We start from the raw sequence: 14,695 nt of genomic DNA on the forward strand, positions 1-14,695 counted from the left end.
AGAGAGAGAGAGAGAGAGAGAAGAGAGAGAGAGAGAGAGAAGAGAGAGAGTAAGCACCTCACATCACAAGAGGCAAACAATGGGAGGCAGAACTTTGAACACTCGTAAATAGCCAATGGAAAAAGTAACTCACTGTTCAAACTTGCAAATCCCTCTCCCTCTCTCTCTCCCTCCCTCCCTCCCTTCCCCTCTCACTTTCCCTCCAGCCTCTCCTGCCTCACTCTCTCCCCTCCACTCTTCTCTCTCTCTCTCTCCATCCATCCATCCCTCCTCTCCCTTGCATCACTTGTTCGATTCTCTCTCTCTCCTCTCTCTCTCTCTCTCTCCTCTCTCTCTCTCTCTCTCTCTCTCTCTCTCTCTCTCTGGGCCTGAGTGGGGTTGAGATGCTTGTCATTCCTCTTCGATCCGAGGTAAATAAAAAAAATTGTGGGCGGGGGCATTCAAGAGTTTTCCCTTGCTTTGACTGGTGGAGGTGGAAAAGTGGGCGGAGCTTCCACCACGAGGCTTCCGTCATCTCGCCTCCCATTGGTCCGCTCCGGTAGTTGCGGGTTACGTCACTCATCGGCAAGTAAATTAAGCTTGTTCGATACGTGTTTTTGAGTATTAACATGGAGGTCGTGCTGGGTCACATCAGGTCATTGACTGGTGGAGTGGCCAGGGTCAGGGAGAGTCGTTTTAACTCGATCTGATGAGGTAATTTAAGGCTTAACTACCCTTGAGTCGTTTCGCTGCTGTAGTTAGTAGTGATCCTCGTTGTATACACCGTGTATTGTGTGTGTGTGTGTGTGTGTGTGTGTGTGTGTGACCGACCCAAATATTGATAAATCCTTATGTAAGTATGTATGTATGTTCAGCTCGATGTCACGTGACTCTTACACCTGTACTTTTCTTATAAATTTTCTTCCTTACCCTTTCCCTTTTCCTTAAACCTCCTTCATTTTATCCCCCTTCTCTTCTCCCACACCATTAATTCCTCCTATATGCATCTAATGTGTAGCTAATGTGTGTTTTCTTTCCTTCCTCAGGTGAGTGGATGGTGGCAGATCATCAGGTGACTCTTAGGAAGCAGGTCACATCACTTCAGGTAGCCATGGCTGTCCCGCCCTCAAGTGACGCCCTCATCACGCGGCCCAGGTATAGCCTCAACAGGTAGTAGGTCCTCGTGATTTTTTTTTTTTTCTTCGCTGAGGCCGGTCAAGGATAGAAAAAGGGAGAGAAAAGAGAGGGAAAAGAAGACCGTTAAGTTGCTTATACCCCCTCCCCCCCCCCAAAAAAAAAAAAAAAAAAGTGAAAAGACGATTAGCCAAACAGGCCAATTTACTTCTGGAATTGTCTGATACTCTCTCGTGATGAATCGTAAGTCACATTCTGAAGTGCGTGGGGTGGATAAGGTGACTTGTGGAGATTACGAAGCATTACAGAGGATAACAAACAGTATCAGATCTTAAGGGGCATTCTAGACCCTGGCAACTTTACACTAACCGAAGCTGGGAGGAAAGGAAACGAGGCCTTGAAGTAATGAAAAATGTGACATATCAGAAAGTGACACACGAGACAAAGCTCATAACACAAGCTTCAGATGTCTGGAAGCAGCGCCTTTGCCACACTGCATGAACATCCTCCTTTCTTCCCTCTCCTGGTGTAGTGACATCAAGCTGCCTGACGCAATGAGTGCTGAGTGGGGGAAGGTGATGTCAGGACTAAGGAACCCGTGTAGCGCACCAAGAACAAGACTTCCCTGATGGAGGCGATGTAGAAGGGGAAACAGAAGGGGAAACCAAGAGAGCTTCATTGAGGAGTATTGATTTGAGTTTCATGGGGGGTGGCACCGGAGCTCTGGGTTGGATGGAGTACAGCGTCGTGGCTCAGAACTCACGGCTCCCCCACTTGCTTTTGTCGCAGCGGAGCACACCACGTCCAGGTCTCCACCATCGACCACAGGGACGCTAAGTGTGACGGACGTGAAGGGGATGATGGGAGAAATGTAATAAAAAGACAATCATTCTCCCCTCTTGCAAGATACGTGCGTGTGTGTTCATGAGTGCGTGGAGGAGCCGATAGCGTGTGGCACCGAGGCGCGCACCGTGCTCAGATTTGCATGGGTGTTCATATTTCAGCTTCCACCTTCACACACACACACACACACACACACACACACACACACACACACACACACACACACACACACACACACACACACACACACACACACACACACACACACACACACACACACACACACACACACACACACACACACCTAGGGAAAAAGAGCCTCTCCACTCGAACAAAACACGCGATGGAGAGGCTTTGAATACCTGTACATAAAGTCGAGTGTTCGAGTCTCACGTGTGTGTGTCGGTGCCTTGCCTCGCCTCGACCTTGACCCCCGTGGCTGCAGAGTTGCGGGGTGAAGGGCGTCCCCGTGTCTGTCCCTGATCAAAAAGAAGTGAGGCGGTGGTGATGATGGAGGGACACGGGGTGGTGCGTGTTTTAGAAGTGGATTTCCAGTATTCGTTTTCATGTTGCAGTTTTTAGTTCAGTTACCGTTTTGGTCTTGTATAAATTGTACGTATGAAAATGCGTGACAAGAGTGATGGGAACTCAGTCTATGGCATGTAAATACTGGAGGAAAATCTCTGTTGGGTTATCACAATTGCCACTTATACCCATGTCTCATCCCGCCACTTCCTGTCTCCTATTCCTTATCCATTACTCCCTATCCTTATCCTCTGCTCTAGATCCTTCACGCCCCTCGGCCCTCCCTTACTGCTCACTGCCTCTGTCCTCTGTCCTGTTGCTTGGCCTCCGCTCCTCGCCGACCCCAAGCTGACGTGAGTTTTGTCCCAGGTTTAGCAGAGTTCAGCGAGGATCATCTTGGATTGCCAGCTATTTCCTGGATTAGCAAGTTTTGGTTCGGAGAGAAGACAGACAGACAGACAGACGGGTGAATTGACAGCTGGCGTAAATAATAATAATAATGAGAAGCATGTTTACTGATAGATGAAGGAATGGTAGAAAGGCATTACATCGTGAGCCTTTGTTTTGTATTATTGTTAGTGAAATGTATGTTGGTAGAAAGTTACTGGTAAGTTTATGACGTGTATTGATTTTGGGTTCAGTCAGTCAGCTGCTTCCCGATGTTGGTGTTGGTGTTAGTGTTGGTGGTAAAGAGAGACGCACTGAGAGGTAATGATCAAACAGGTAGGCAGACAGTCGCCCGTCATGATGGCCGACTGTCTCCGCCTTCATCAAGGTCCATTTCCCCCTTTCCTTCCTCCGTCCCTCCTTCTCTTCCTCCCTCCATCCATCCTTAGCCACCCTTCCCCACCCCCCCTTCCTTTCCCTCATCCCTTTCCTTGCCACCCTAAAGCAACTCTAAGCCCACAATTTTCAACCTCTGTCTCCCACGTCACTTCTCATTACACCCCCCTCCCTCCCCCCTCACCAGCCAACCCTCCGCGTCAATCCCAAATATTCCTTTTCCCCCGTATCTCGCAAGCCTCCCCTGCAGGTCCCGCCACCACTCCAGCTCTCCATAGCAACTCACATGTTCAGTTCCACCCTGCTGCGCCCCTCGCTAAGCCTCGTTCCTGTAAAAGCGACGGCCACCACCACCGCCACCGCCACCACCACCGCCGCCGCCGCCCCTGCCGCTCCACTCGCCCCCAACTCCCCGGGTTCGCGCCGCCAGAGTGTGGATGTCTGTGTAACTTTGCGATGGGAAAAGTAAACTTGGCGCTAAGTTCGAATTTGACCCATGGGCGACACGTGACACCCCCGGCTGGTACACAGGGGCCAGCGTAGCAGAGGGCGGCAGCGAGAGTGACGCCCTTGCCGCCCAACAGGCTCTCTCTGCATATCGAATGGCAGATCAATAGAGCTTAGTGTGGACTGGCGTTAGGGCTCTATATTTTCGCATTTAAGAGTGTTCCTCTCAGTTTTCTGCAACTTGCACGATGCAGTGAACATTAATAAAACACTCCAGGGTACGAATACACATGAAAATCAACTCAACAAAGACAGACTTACTCGTTTATGGCCGATACGCAGCAAGGGAGTAAGCTTCGCCGCCCGACATCCCGGCAGTAATTTCAGATGCCCATTAAATGTTGCTAATTTGTAGGGTATTGCTTGCGGGAGATGCTGTGTTGGACGCTGTGAACGTGGGTACTGTAGATCAGCGCCGGGCTGGTGAGGGGTAAGGAGAGCCGCAGCGAGGGGCACGACAGTACACGCTGGTGAAGTAAGAGCAAGGAAGTGAGAGGAGCGGCGAGGACACGAAGGGAAACTGAGAAGCTGATAAGGGAGTGAGGGAGAGGGTGAGGGATCGAGGAGGAGGTCCTGTATGGCAGTGGGGAGGAGGGAGAGGGAGGAATAACGAGAGAGAGAGAGAGAGAGAGAGAAGAGAGGAGAGAGAGAGAGAGAAGAGAGAGAGAGAGAGAGAGAGAGAGAGAGGTGGGTGGAGGGGAAGTCTACCGGAAGACTGTCCCAGCGGAAGCCTCTTCCTCGTAACTTAAAAATCAAGATTTTAACCAAAAGTTGAACTAAAGGTGTTGCGTCCTCATGTTATCGACAGTCGTCAGCCGGTGTGAGTCCCTTCGGGGGGCGGCGGCGGCGGCGGCTGGCGGCGTCCCCGACAGGACCACCGCCTACCTTCGTCTGAATAATTTACCAAAATGAAAAATGAAAAACTGGCGTCCCCCGTGATGGTCGTCTTGTGGGGGGAGGGGGTGGGGCTGTGGCCAGAGAGAGAGAGAGAGAGAGAGAGAGAGAGAGAGAGAGAGAGAGAGAGAGAGAGAGAGAGAGGTAGGCAGGCGTGGTAGCTTCGGGATGAAGTAACTGTGAAGAGGGTGGCGGAAACACTCTGGACAGGCGACCAAGCAATGGCAGCGGGTGAACAGCGGCGGCGAGAGACGGAAGCGGGTGGGCGGGGCTGCAGCAGGTGTTGGGGGCGGAAGAGGGTGGGTGAGGAGGGCGGGGAAACGGTCTTCTGGCGGAGCAGGTGTCGTGGACCTTTGTGCTGAGGGTGAAGGAGAAGAGGGGGCGGGGGTGAGGAGCTGGAGGAACGAATAACTTAACTATGAAGGAAAGGGAGGTGGAGGGATGGAGGGAGAGAAGGGGCGAGGTGGAGGGATGGAGAGGAGCGGAAAGCAGAGAGGGGGAAGCGAGAGAGAGAGAGAGAGAGAGAGAGAGAGAGAGAGAGAGAGAGAGAGAGAGAGAGAGAGAGAGAGAGAGTACTGACGGAGAGAGTAAATAGTGAAAGAGAGAGAGGGATAAAGATGGACAGAGCGATAGGAAATGAAAAAAAGTAGAGAGAGATCAAAAGAAAGAGGAAGGAAGTGTTTGTGAAAGAGAGAGAGAGAGAGAGAGAGAGAGAGAGAGAGAGAGAGAGAGAGAGAGAGAGAGAGAGAGAGAGAGAGAGAGAGAGAGAGAGAGGAACTAGAGGTTTGGCTTCTGACATACTTGAATGGAAGGGTCGGGAAGAGCCTGAGGGGAAGTCACCACCTGGCCTCCGAGGGGTCCCGCAGGCGCCAGGACCCCCACCAGGACCCCGCACCACTAGCAGGACCTGACCTCGATCCTCCGCGGGGCCTTCCTCCCTTCCTCAGGCGCCAGACGAGGCCAAGGGTCGACCTGCGCATAACCGGATGGTGGTAACGGAGCGAAGGATGATGTTAATTGTGACCAAGGGCAAATGCGCCTCAGTGCTGGGCGTGGAAATAGTTGTTGGGATAGTGGTAGGTGTTGTATAGTGGTACTCAATGGTTGTAGGTGCTGTGTGGCTGGTGATGGTAGTGGTTGTGATAGTGGTAGGTGTTGTATAATGGTTCTGAATGGTTGTAGGTGCAGTGTGGTTGTTGCAGTCGTCGTGGTAGTAGTTGCAATAGTGGGAGATACTGTTTAATGGTTGTATTGATAACTGTGGTGATAAGAATAGTGGTAGAGATGCTTCTTAGTGGTCGTGGTGGTAGTAGTAGTGCTTAGAATAATGGTAGCTGTATTTTCAGTGGTTGTAAGAGAGTGGAAATAGTATTAGATATTGCTTACTGGTTGCACTGATGATAGTTAGGTCAGGTTATGTTAAGTTTGGTTTGGTTACGTTAATCTAGGTCAGGTTAAGTTAAGTTTGGTTTTGGTTACGTTAATCTAGGTCAGGTTAAGTTAAGTTTGGTTAGGTTGATTAAGGTTAGGTTAGGTTAGGTTTGGCTAGGTTAGGTTTGGCTAGGTTAGGTTAGGTTTGGCTAGGTTAGGTTAGGTTAGGTTTGGCTAGGTTAGGTTAGGTTAGGTTAGGTTAGGTTTGGCTAGGTTAAGGTTAGGTTATGTTAGGTTTGGTTAGGTTAGGTTAGGTTAGGTTAGGTTTGGTTAGGTTTGGCTAGGTTAGGTTAGGTTTGGCTAGGTTAGGTTAGGTTATGTTAGGTTAGGTTAGGTTTGGCTAGGTTAGGTTAGGTTAGGTTAGGTTAGGTTTGGCTAGGTTAGGTTAGGTTATGTTAGGTTTGGCTAGGTTAGGTTAGGTTATGTTAGGTTTTGGCTAGGTTAGGTTAGGTTAGGTTAGGTTAGGTTAGGTTTGGCTAGGTTAGGTTAGGTTTGGCTAGAGTCACAGGAGCAGGCAGGCAGAGTGTGTTTACGGGCAGGTAGTTTAAAGGTAGGATGCTCCGCCTGAATGGTGATGTTTGTCATGATACGTGCAGTTGCAGAAGCATAGAAGAGGCAACAACATGGAGAGAGAGAGAGAGAGAGGAGAGAGAGGAGAGAGAGAGAGAGAGAGGAGAGAGAGAGAGAGAGAGAGAGAGAGAGAGAGTGGTGATTCGTACAAGCAAAGCCACTACTTCCTATTCCAGCAGTAGTGGTAGTTGTAGCAGTAGCAGTAGCAGTAGTAGTAGTAGTAGTAGTAGTAGTAGTAGTAGTAGTAGTAGTAGTAGTAGTCCGCCGGTCTAGTACTACAAACGATATGGAAAACTTGACAGAACCACCTCTTGTTAGTCAGAGTTGAATAAATAAAGATACACAAAGATACAGTGAAAGAAAGTGACTGGAGATGATTTGAAGTCTTTTGTAGGAAAAAAACTTAAACTGAATAAACTAATGAAACACAGAAAACATATAACACAGACACTAAGATTCTGGAAGACAACAATAAAAACAGCTGAATAAAAGTACTGATTTTTTTAGAAGTGGAGTAAGTGGAGGTGGCGGTGGTGGAGGAGGTGGAGGTGGCAAGACAGGGGCAAAGATACTGAAAACCTTAACAATAAAGATACAAATTAATAAACGTACCAATTTTCTAGTGGTGGAGTTAGTGGAGGTGGTGGTGGATGTGTTAGTGGAGGAAGTGGAGATAATAACAGTAGCGATGATGACAATTAACGCTGTTGTTTTTGTACAAGTGAACTGGATAGTGGTGGTGGAGTTGTCAATGTTGGTGTTAGTGTAGGTGGAGACAGTGGTGGAGGTAATAGTAATAGCAATGACAATATTTTAGACAGCAACAAAGTCACAAGACACAAGTCAAATAACCTCCTGATTTTCTGAAAGTGGAGAGCTTGGTAGCGGTGGAGTTGTCAGTGGTGGTGGTGGTGGTGGAGGTGGAGGTAATGGTAGTAGCGATGGCGATAATTAAGGTATAGCAGGGGCAGGGGCGGCTGGGTTCTGCTTATGTCCTCCGTGCCGTATGAATATTCATGGCCGCTCTTCATCAGCATTCATATCCCGTCATTACATCCCTGGCTCTGCTCTTTGTACATTTAGTATTTATTTATTCCTTTTTTTTATTCTGAAGCGGGACTGACTCTCTCTCTCTCTCTCTCCTCTCTCTCTCTCTCTCTCTCTCTCTCTCTCTCTCTCTCTCTCTGCTTGTTTTTTTTTTTTTTTTCCTCTTTTTCCCTCCGTGATTCATCTATTTTTATATATGTTTCTGGGAGTTGGTGTATTTTTCCCTCGGCATGAATAGCCTTGTTTTGTGCTAATATTTACGAGTTACGCTGCAGACTTAGATTTTATCAGTATTTCGTCCCGTTAATGGATGTTGTATTTCATTTCGAGAGTGCGAATGAAATTATTGTAAAACGCTCTCTTTCTCTCTCTCTCTCTCTCTCTCTCTCTCTCTCTCTCTCTCTCTCTCTCTCTCTCTCTCTCTCTCCTCTCTCTCTCTCTCTCTCTCTCTCTCTGTGTGTGTGCTCGTGTGCGTGGGTGTGGGTGAGAGATGGTAGGATGGGGGTATTTGTGCGTGTGTGTGCACGTGTGTGTGTGTGTGTGTGTGTGTGTGTGTGTGTGTGTGTGTGTGTGTGTGTGTGTGTGTGTGTGGTGTGTGTGAAATCGCTCCCACAATCACGCGTGATCGAACACTTTAGGCAAAACTCAGCGAATAATTTTGCCCGAGAGGAAATCACAGGTTAAACTCACACACACACACGCACACACTCACAAAAAAAAAAAAAAAAATGAAAAAACGCATGTAAAAAAAAAAATAAACAAAATAAAATGAAATAAAAAAAAGATAAACCCAATTTAAACCTGCGTTGTGAGCAGCCGGTGTTGGAAGAGAGAGAGAGAGAGAGAGAGAGAGAGAGAGGAGAGAGAGAGAGAGAGAGAGAGAGAGAGAGAGAGAGAGAAGAGGAGGGTGCAGTATGGATAGAGAGAGAAGGGGTCACGAGGTCATGAGTGGGAGGCCAGGCGGATAGACAGGTCACTGCTACTGTGTGTGTACTAACCAGCTGTTGTGCGGGGGTCAGGGTTGCTGGGAACGGCCGAGTGGAAAGTGTTGTGATGCGCTGTGCTGTGCGTTTGGTGTGTGTTGTGTTGCGTTTGTAGTGCCGGTGGTGAATGAAAGAGTAGGTGGTGATGGTGATGGTGTGTGTGTGTGTGTGTGTGTGTGTGTGTGGGTGTGTGTGTGTGTGTGTGTCATGGTGTGTTCTTTACTTTCCCTTCCAAAACCATATGTACTTAGCACACACACACACACACACACACACACACACACACACACACACACACACACACACACACACACACACACACACACACACACACACACACACACACACACACACACTGAGGAGCATTCTAACACTTGCGTGAGGTGACTATATGCTCTGCTGAGGTCTGGAACGTTCTACAGACGACGCAGCTGCTTGTCAGAAATAGACAGCTGCAAGAAATGGCTATCTTTGCATCTCTAGATATTTCCTCCTCCGATCCCCGAAACACACTAGACATTAAAAAAATCACTGCATATTTACGGGCAACCACTTCTGGGGAAATTACTCAGGCAGCCATTACGTATATCCTCCTTACAGTGCGCTTCTCTCTCCTCTTTTGACTGGATTACTAACATTAAAAGACTAAATACACGCATTTTATATATTTTCTTAACGTTTTTCAAGTGGCATTAATTATCAACAATATTGTGTGTCCTCTTTTTCTTCCGCTGACCTCATTCCGACATTGTTCCCTCGTCATGTGCGCACCACTGCCTCCTTCCTCCTCTCCATCTCCACCTCCACCTCCGTCACCAACTCCGCTGACTCCACATGACGATTGGCGGCGTGCGACGGCGTCACAAAGGGCGAGGTTTTTTGTTCCCAGATTAACAATTACTGTTTTCACGCGTGGCGGAGGCTCGTTCGGGGCAGCCACTGTCTCGGCCGCTGACTGGACCCTTTTCTGGGGTATCATTGTGTAGACTCGAAACCTACAACTTTAAAGGCAACAGAAATTACCCAAACGTGGCTGCCGGTTCGTTAACTTGTCTTTGGTAGTGACACAGAACAAGGATGCAAAGCGGAAAGGGCGGGGAATAAAAGAGAGGCGTGGACGAGCGAGGATGCAAAGAGAAGATAATAAAACAGAGGCGTGGAAAAAGGAAAAATCCGAGGAAAGAGGAGATAGAGAACAATGGAAGTGCAGCCAGATTCCGTCATTAGCAGCTATGTGAAGGTGTTGCAGCGAAGGTAGGGACAGGGGGCAGGGCCGGGGGAAATGCACGCTGGCAGGGGTCAGTGAGGGAGGGGAGTGAGGGAGGGAAGGGTCGAGGGAAGGAAGGCCAGGTGGATAACATCATAACTTGTAACAGCCAACGGCAATGACCTTTGTGGGAGTCACCTCTTCAAAAATGCTGCCCCTTTGACTCTCTTCCACCAAACGGAAACAGCAAGTACCTCCCGTTACCTCCTTCTCTTTCCTTCCCTTCCTTCACCTCCCTTCACTTCTCTCCACCAACCCCCCGTACTTCCTTCTGCCTACCTTTCCTTCCCTTCACCTGCCTGCCTGCCTGCCTGTCTACCTACCTACGTCTCAGCTTTCTTCTCTACCTACCTCTACCTGTTTATCTTTCACTTCCTTCCTCCTTTCCTCCGTCCACGTGGCTTTTCTTCTCCACCACTTTCTATTTTTTCTTCCACTTCTTTGCTTTTTCAACATTTATCCATCTCCCATCACTTTTAGTAAGATTTTATTCCACTTCCTTCAAGGTCTTCACTTTTTCCACCCCCTTTTCCTTTTCCCTCGTATTTCTTCCACTTTTCTGTATTACCCGTCCACTTGACATTCACTTTTGACTCCATTTCCTTCCACTTCTGTAATTTCCTTTTTTTTTTTTCTTTTCCTTCACCTTCTATCCACCTTATCTGTACCTCCCTCTTACATACTTCCTCTCCATCTTTCCTCCACATATCTCCACTCTCTCCATCTTTCCTCCTCTTCCCTTCATCCTTCCTCCATTCCCTCCATCTTCCCTTCACTTCTCTCTTTCTTTACTAAGCCCTCTCCCCTTCCTCCCTTCATTCTACTCCTATGGGGATCTTCTCTCTGTCAACATTCCCTCGGCTTCTCTCCCTCTCTCATTGACGTCTCCCTCTCCTTCCTTTGCTGGCGGAGTGGATGGCGCCGTTGACAACTAATCCACCGCCTCATTCGCTAGGGTTCGAATCCCAGTGAGGGCGAGCAGTCACACACTCCAGCTACTCAGATGCTGCTGAAAGAGAGTAAGGGAAAAAAGTTAAGAGGAGACAAGAGTGAGCGGTAGACTGGGCGATGTGTATCCAGGCTGATGATTGGTGGTGGTGCTAGTGGGTCTTCGTTTATGTTCCCTTGTGGCTGTCGTGCTCGAGAAGTGAATGAAGCGTCAGTCAGATGAGTACTAAGGTATGGCCAGTATTCAGAAACGTTATGCTCTCTCATCTTGTCTGTTTCCCAAGGCTACAGAGATGCTTAGCCGGGTTCCCAAGACTTTCTCCTGTTAATAATAGAGAAATTTTAGTCTGTCACCAAAACCGTAAAAAATCCCCTGGAAGATACGTGTAACTTCAACTAGAGCCTTTTGAAAGTAGAGGAGGTGCGGCGGGGAGGTGTTTCAGAATATGCCCCTCTGTCCTTTCGCTCGCCTTTACTGTCTCGTCTCAGCCTCCCATTCCAGTCACTGAAGCCTCCACCTCAGAACGCCTATCACCTGATACCTCCTGCAAGACCCATCTCCGCTTCCTCCCATAGCCTTCCATCCCCTTTACCGTCCCCTCCAACAGCCCTTCATCGACCTTTACCTCTGCCTCCCATCCCATGCCTATACACGTAACACCCATCACTACGACGCCCTTATCTTCAACTCTCCTCACCACACCACGGATCCTCGCTACCCTAACACACACACACGCACACACACACACGGCAAGCACCACCAGGTTATCACAGCACCCAAGGCTCCGTCACTCATGAAAAGGAGGTTTTGTGCTCCTCGATCTGTCAGTGCCTCGATCCCAACAACCTAACGAGCAAGACCACCATCTCTTACCACTCTTCCAGCCAATCAGCGTGCCGGCCACTGTGCCTCCACCAATCAGAACCCGTCATTTTGTCTCCCACGCCAATTGTAAGGGGTGAAATCGAGTACCTTGTTAACCTTTGCTGTTAACGGCGTCTCCTCGACAGAATAACCCGGTGGTTCATTGTGTTTCAATATTGAGTATTTTAGTATTTTCTTAATGGTTTGCCTGTTTGTCTGTTTGTATGTCTGTATGTATAATCGTCCCCCCCCTCTCTCTCTCTCTCTCTCTCTCTCTCTCTCTCTCTCTCTCTCTCTCTCTCTCTCTCTCTCTCTCTCTCTCTCCAGGGCGTCGGTGAGTCTGAAAAAAAAAAAGTAAATATTTGGTTATGAATAGGCGTGTGGATACCGTGTGAATTGTTTTCCTGCAATGAGTGAGAGGGTGTTGTATGGTGTTTGCGTCATGGGGCGGTGAGATAAAAAGGGGAGTATAGAGGAAGGGTCATGTGGGGGAGAGGGCATGGGGGGGTGTAGGTGTGTCCATCTGAAACGGAAGTGCAAAGATTTTCGTCCGATATACCAGTGTCATCATCCTCTCTCTCTCTCTCTCTCTCTCTCTCTCTCTCTCTCTCTCTCTCTCTCTCTCTCTCTCTCTCTCTCTCTCTCTCTCTCTCTCTCTCTCTCTCTCTCTCTCTCTCTCTCTCAGATAGATTGAAAGAATAGGAGAGAATGTGGAGACTAGAAAGAGAAGGAAAGCAATATGAAGAGAGAGAGAGAGAGAGAGAGAGAGAGAGAGAGAGAGAGAGAGAGAGAGAGAGAGAGAGAGAGAGAGAGAATTTGAGACGTGCAAGGTATAGGTGGAGGGTGAGAAGGAAGAGCAGGAGGAGCAGGGGGAGGAGCAGGAGGAGGAAGAGGAGAAGGAGGAGGAGGAGGAGGAGGAGGAAGAAGAAGAAGAAGAAGAAGAAGAAGAAGAAGAAGAAGAAGAAGAAGAGGAGGAGGAGGAGGAGGAGAAGGAGATTACAGTCAAAGATCAACGTGTGTCCAAAATTTCCTCTTAGTTTTGGGAGAGAGAGAGAGAGAGAGAGAGAGAGAGAGAGAGAGAGAGAGAGAGAGAGAGAGAGAGAGAGAGAGAGAGAGAGAGAGAATAAATAGATCGATAGGTATTTCCGTAGGGTGAAACTTGTCAACATTAGACCTTCCCTCACTCCTAGGGTCGCCATATAACGAACTGGAAGCCTGCTTTACTCTCTTTTACTCCTTCCCTCCCTTCCGCTTTCCCTCACCTTCCCTCCTCTACCTCCCCTCACTCTTGTATTGGCTCAGGTGTGGCGGGAGGGTAATTAGCGAGGCGGCGAGGACAAAGTTACCTGTGTGGCTGTGGTGCCGGTGACGGATAAGGTGAGGCGTCGATACCAGCGGGCCGTGGTGTTGAGTGGAGTCAGTGGACCTTCGAAGTAACGACGGTGGAAGGGGTGACGTGGGAGTGATGCGGGTCTAGGAGGAAGCTGCAGGTGATGGAGAGGCAGGGCGTGAGGTGGTGATACTGCTGGTGGTGCTGCTGCTGTTGGTGTTGGAAGGGTCGTGCAGGGGTAAACTCCTCGAATCTCTTGGTGTTTGTTTCCTTTTTGATTGATTGTCGTTGGGAAGCCAGTTAGGTAAAATGGATACCTCTCTCTCTCTCTCTCTCTCTCTCTCTCTCTCTCTCTCTCTCTCTCTCTCTCTCTCTCTCTCTCTCTCTCTCTCTCTCTCTCTCTCTCTCTCTCTCTCTCATAAAATAACCTAGCAAAGAGCACAGGCGCGGCAGGAGGACAGGGAACAGAGGTGCACGAGCCAGATATTCATCAGTTCCTCCCCCATGCAGCCCCCAACCAGGACCCGAGCCCCACCGCCGTCAGCGTGAAGTTAACTTTCGCCACGAGCGGCGCTGACCTCTGCGACTCCAGCTCTGTATAATTTGGCCCGACGACTGACTGACTACGGTTCTGGCCTTTGACCTCTAACCTCGGCCCGGGGCTCCTCCTCCTCCTCCTCCTCCTCCTCCTGGTGGTGGTGAAGGCGGGCGTGCGTGTGTCTCTGCCAGCCCGCTGTATGTTGGCCGACCGCCGCACCTCCCTTAACACTGACGAAAGTTTAAAAAGGTCATGCTTGCTCCTGGGCCTCGCCAACAACACATTTCCCAGGGTTATAGAAGGTCACAATCCAGCCCCAGATGACCTCTTTGCTTGTCGCCGTGACCCAGGCTCTCCCGGTCAGGCTGCGGTGGCGGGAGAGTGGAGTGGTGAGAGTCTTTGTGGGGAGTGTCGGTGGGCGGGATGCAAGGGGCGGCCGGGTGAACCCCATTACTGGGAAAGTCTTTGTAAACTGGCGCCCCCCGCGACCTCGCCATGACTAACAGAATGAGGCGCACTTAAATTTCTTCCCTGATGGCTGGTGGCTCCCCTTACTTGCCCCGACACGCGCTCCACCTCCACCCCTCACCTCACTCCTCCACCGGGGCTCCCTTTCACCCATACCCATATTTTCCACGTGCACACGCCCTTTCCTCCTTTTGTACGTCGCGTTTCCTTCTTTTTTTTCTTTCTGTACATATTTTTTGGCCACCCCAAGGACGCGTGTTCCTCCCCGGGCCCCACTCTGCGCCGCAACCCTTCCTCGCTTCCTTCCCTGCTTCCACACGCCGTACACTCTCACTCCCACCTTCAATATCTTCCCTTCTCTCCTAAATTTCTTATTCCCCTTCCACGCGGCCATCAGCAGTGCCTCATTATCTGCCATTCTTTAGCATTAAAGGCCCGAATGTCCTCGTCCTTCCCTCACCCTCTCCGTGTCCCTCTTCCATTCCTCTTGTCCTGCCCTTAATGCTCCTCTGCAGATAGGAGTGGAGTAGTGAGTATCCCCCAATCTCCCTCCATCCTCGCCTCCCTCCTGCCCTCCATCCTC

This window comes from Scylla paramamosain, chromosome 13, assembly GCF_035594125.1.
Source record: "Scylla paramamosain isolate STU-SP2022 chromosome 13, ASM3559412v1, whole genome shotgun sequence".
Lineage (NCBI taxonomy): Eukaryota > Metazoa > Arthropoda > Malacostraca > Decapoda > Portunidae > Scylla > Scylla paramamosain.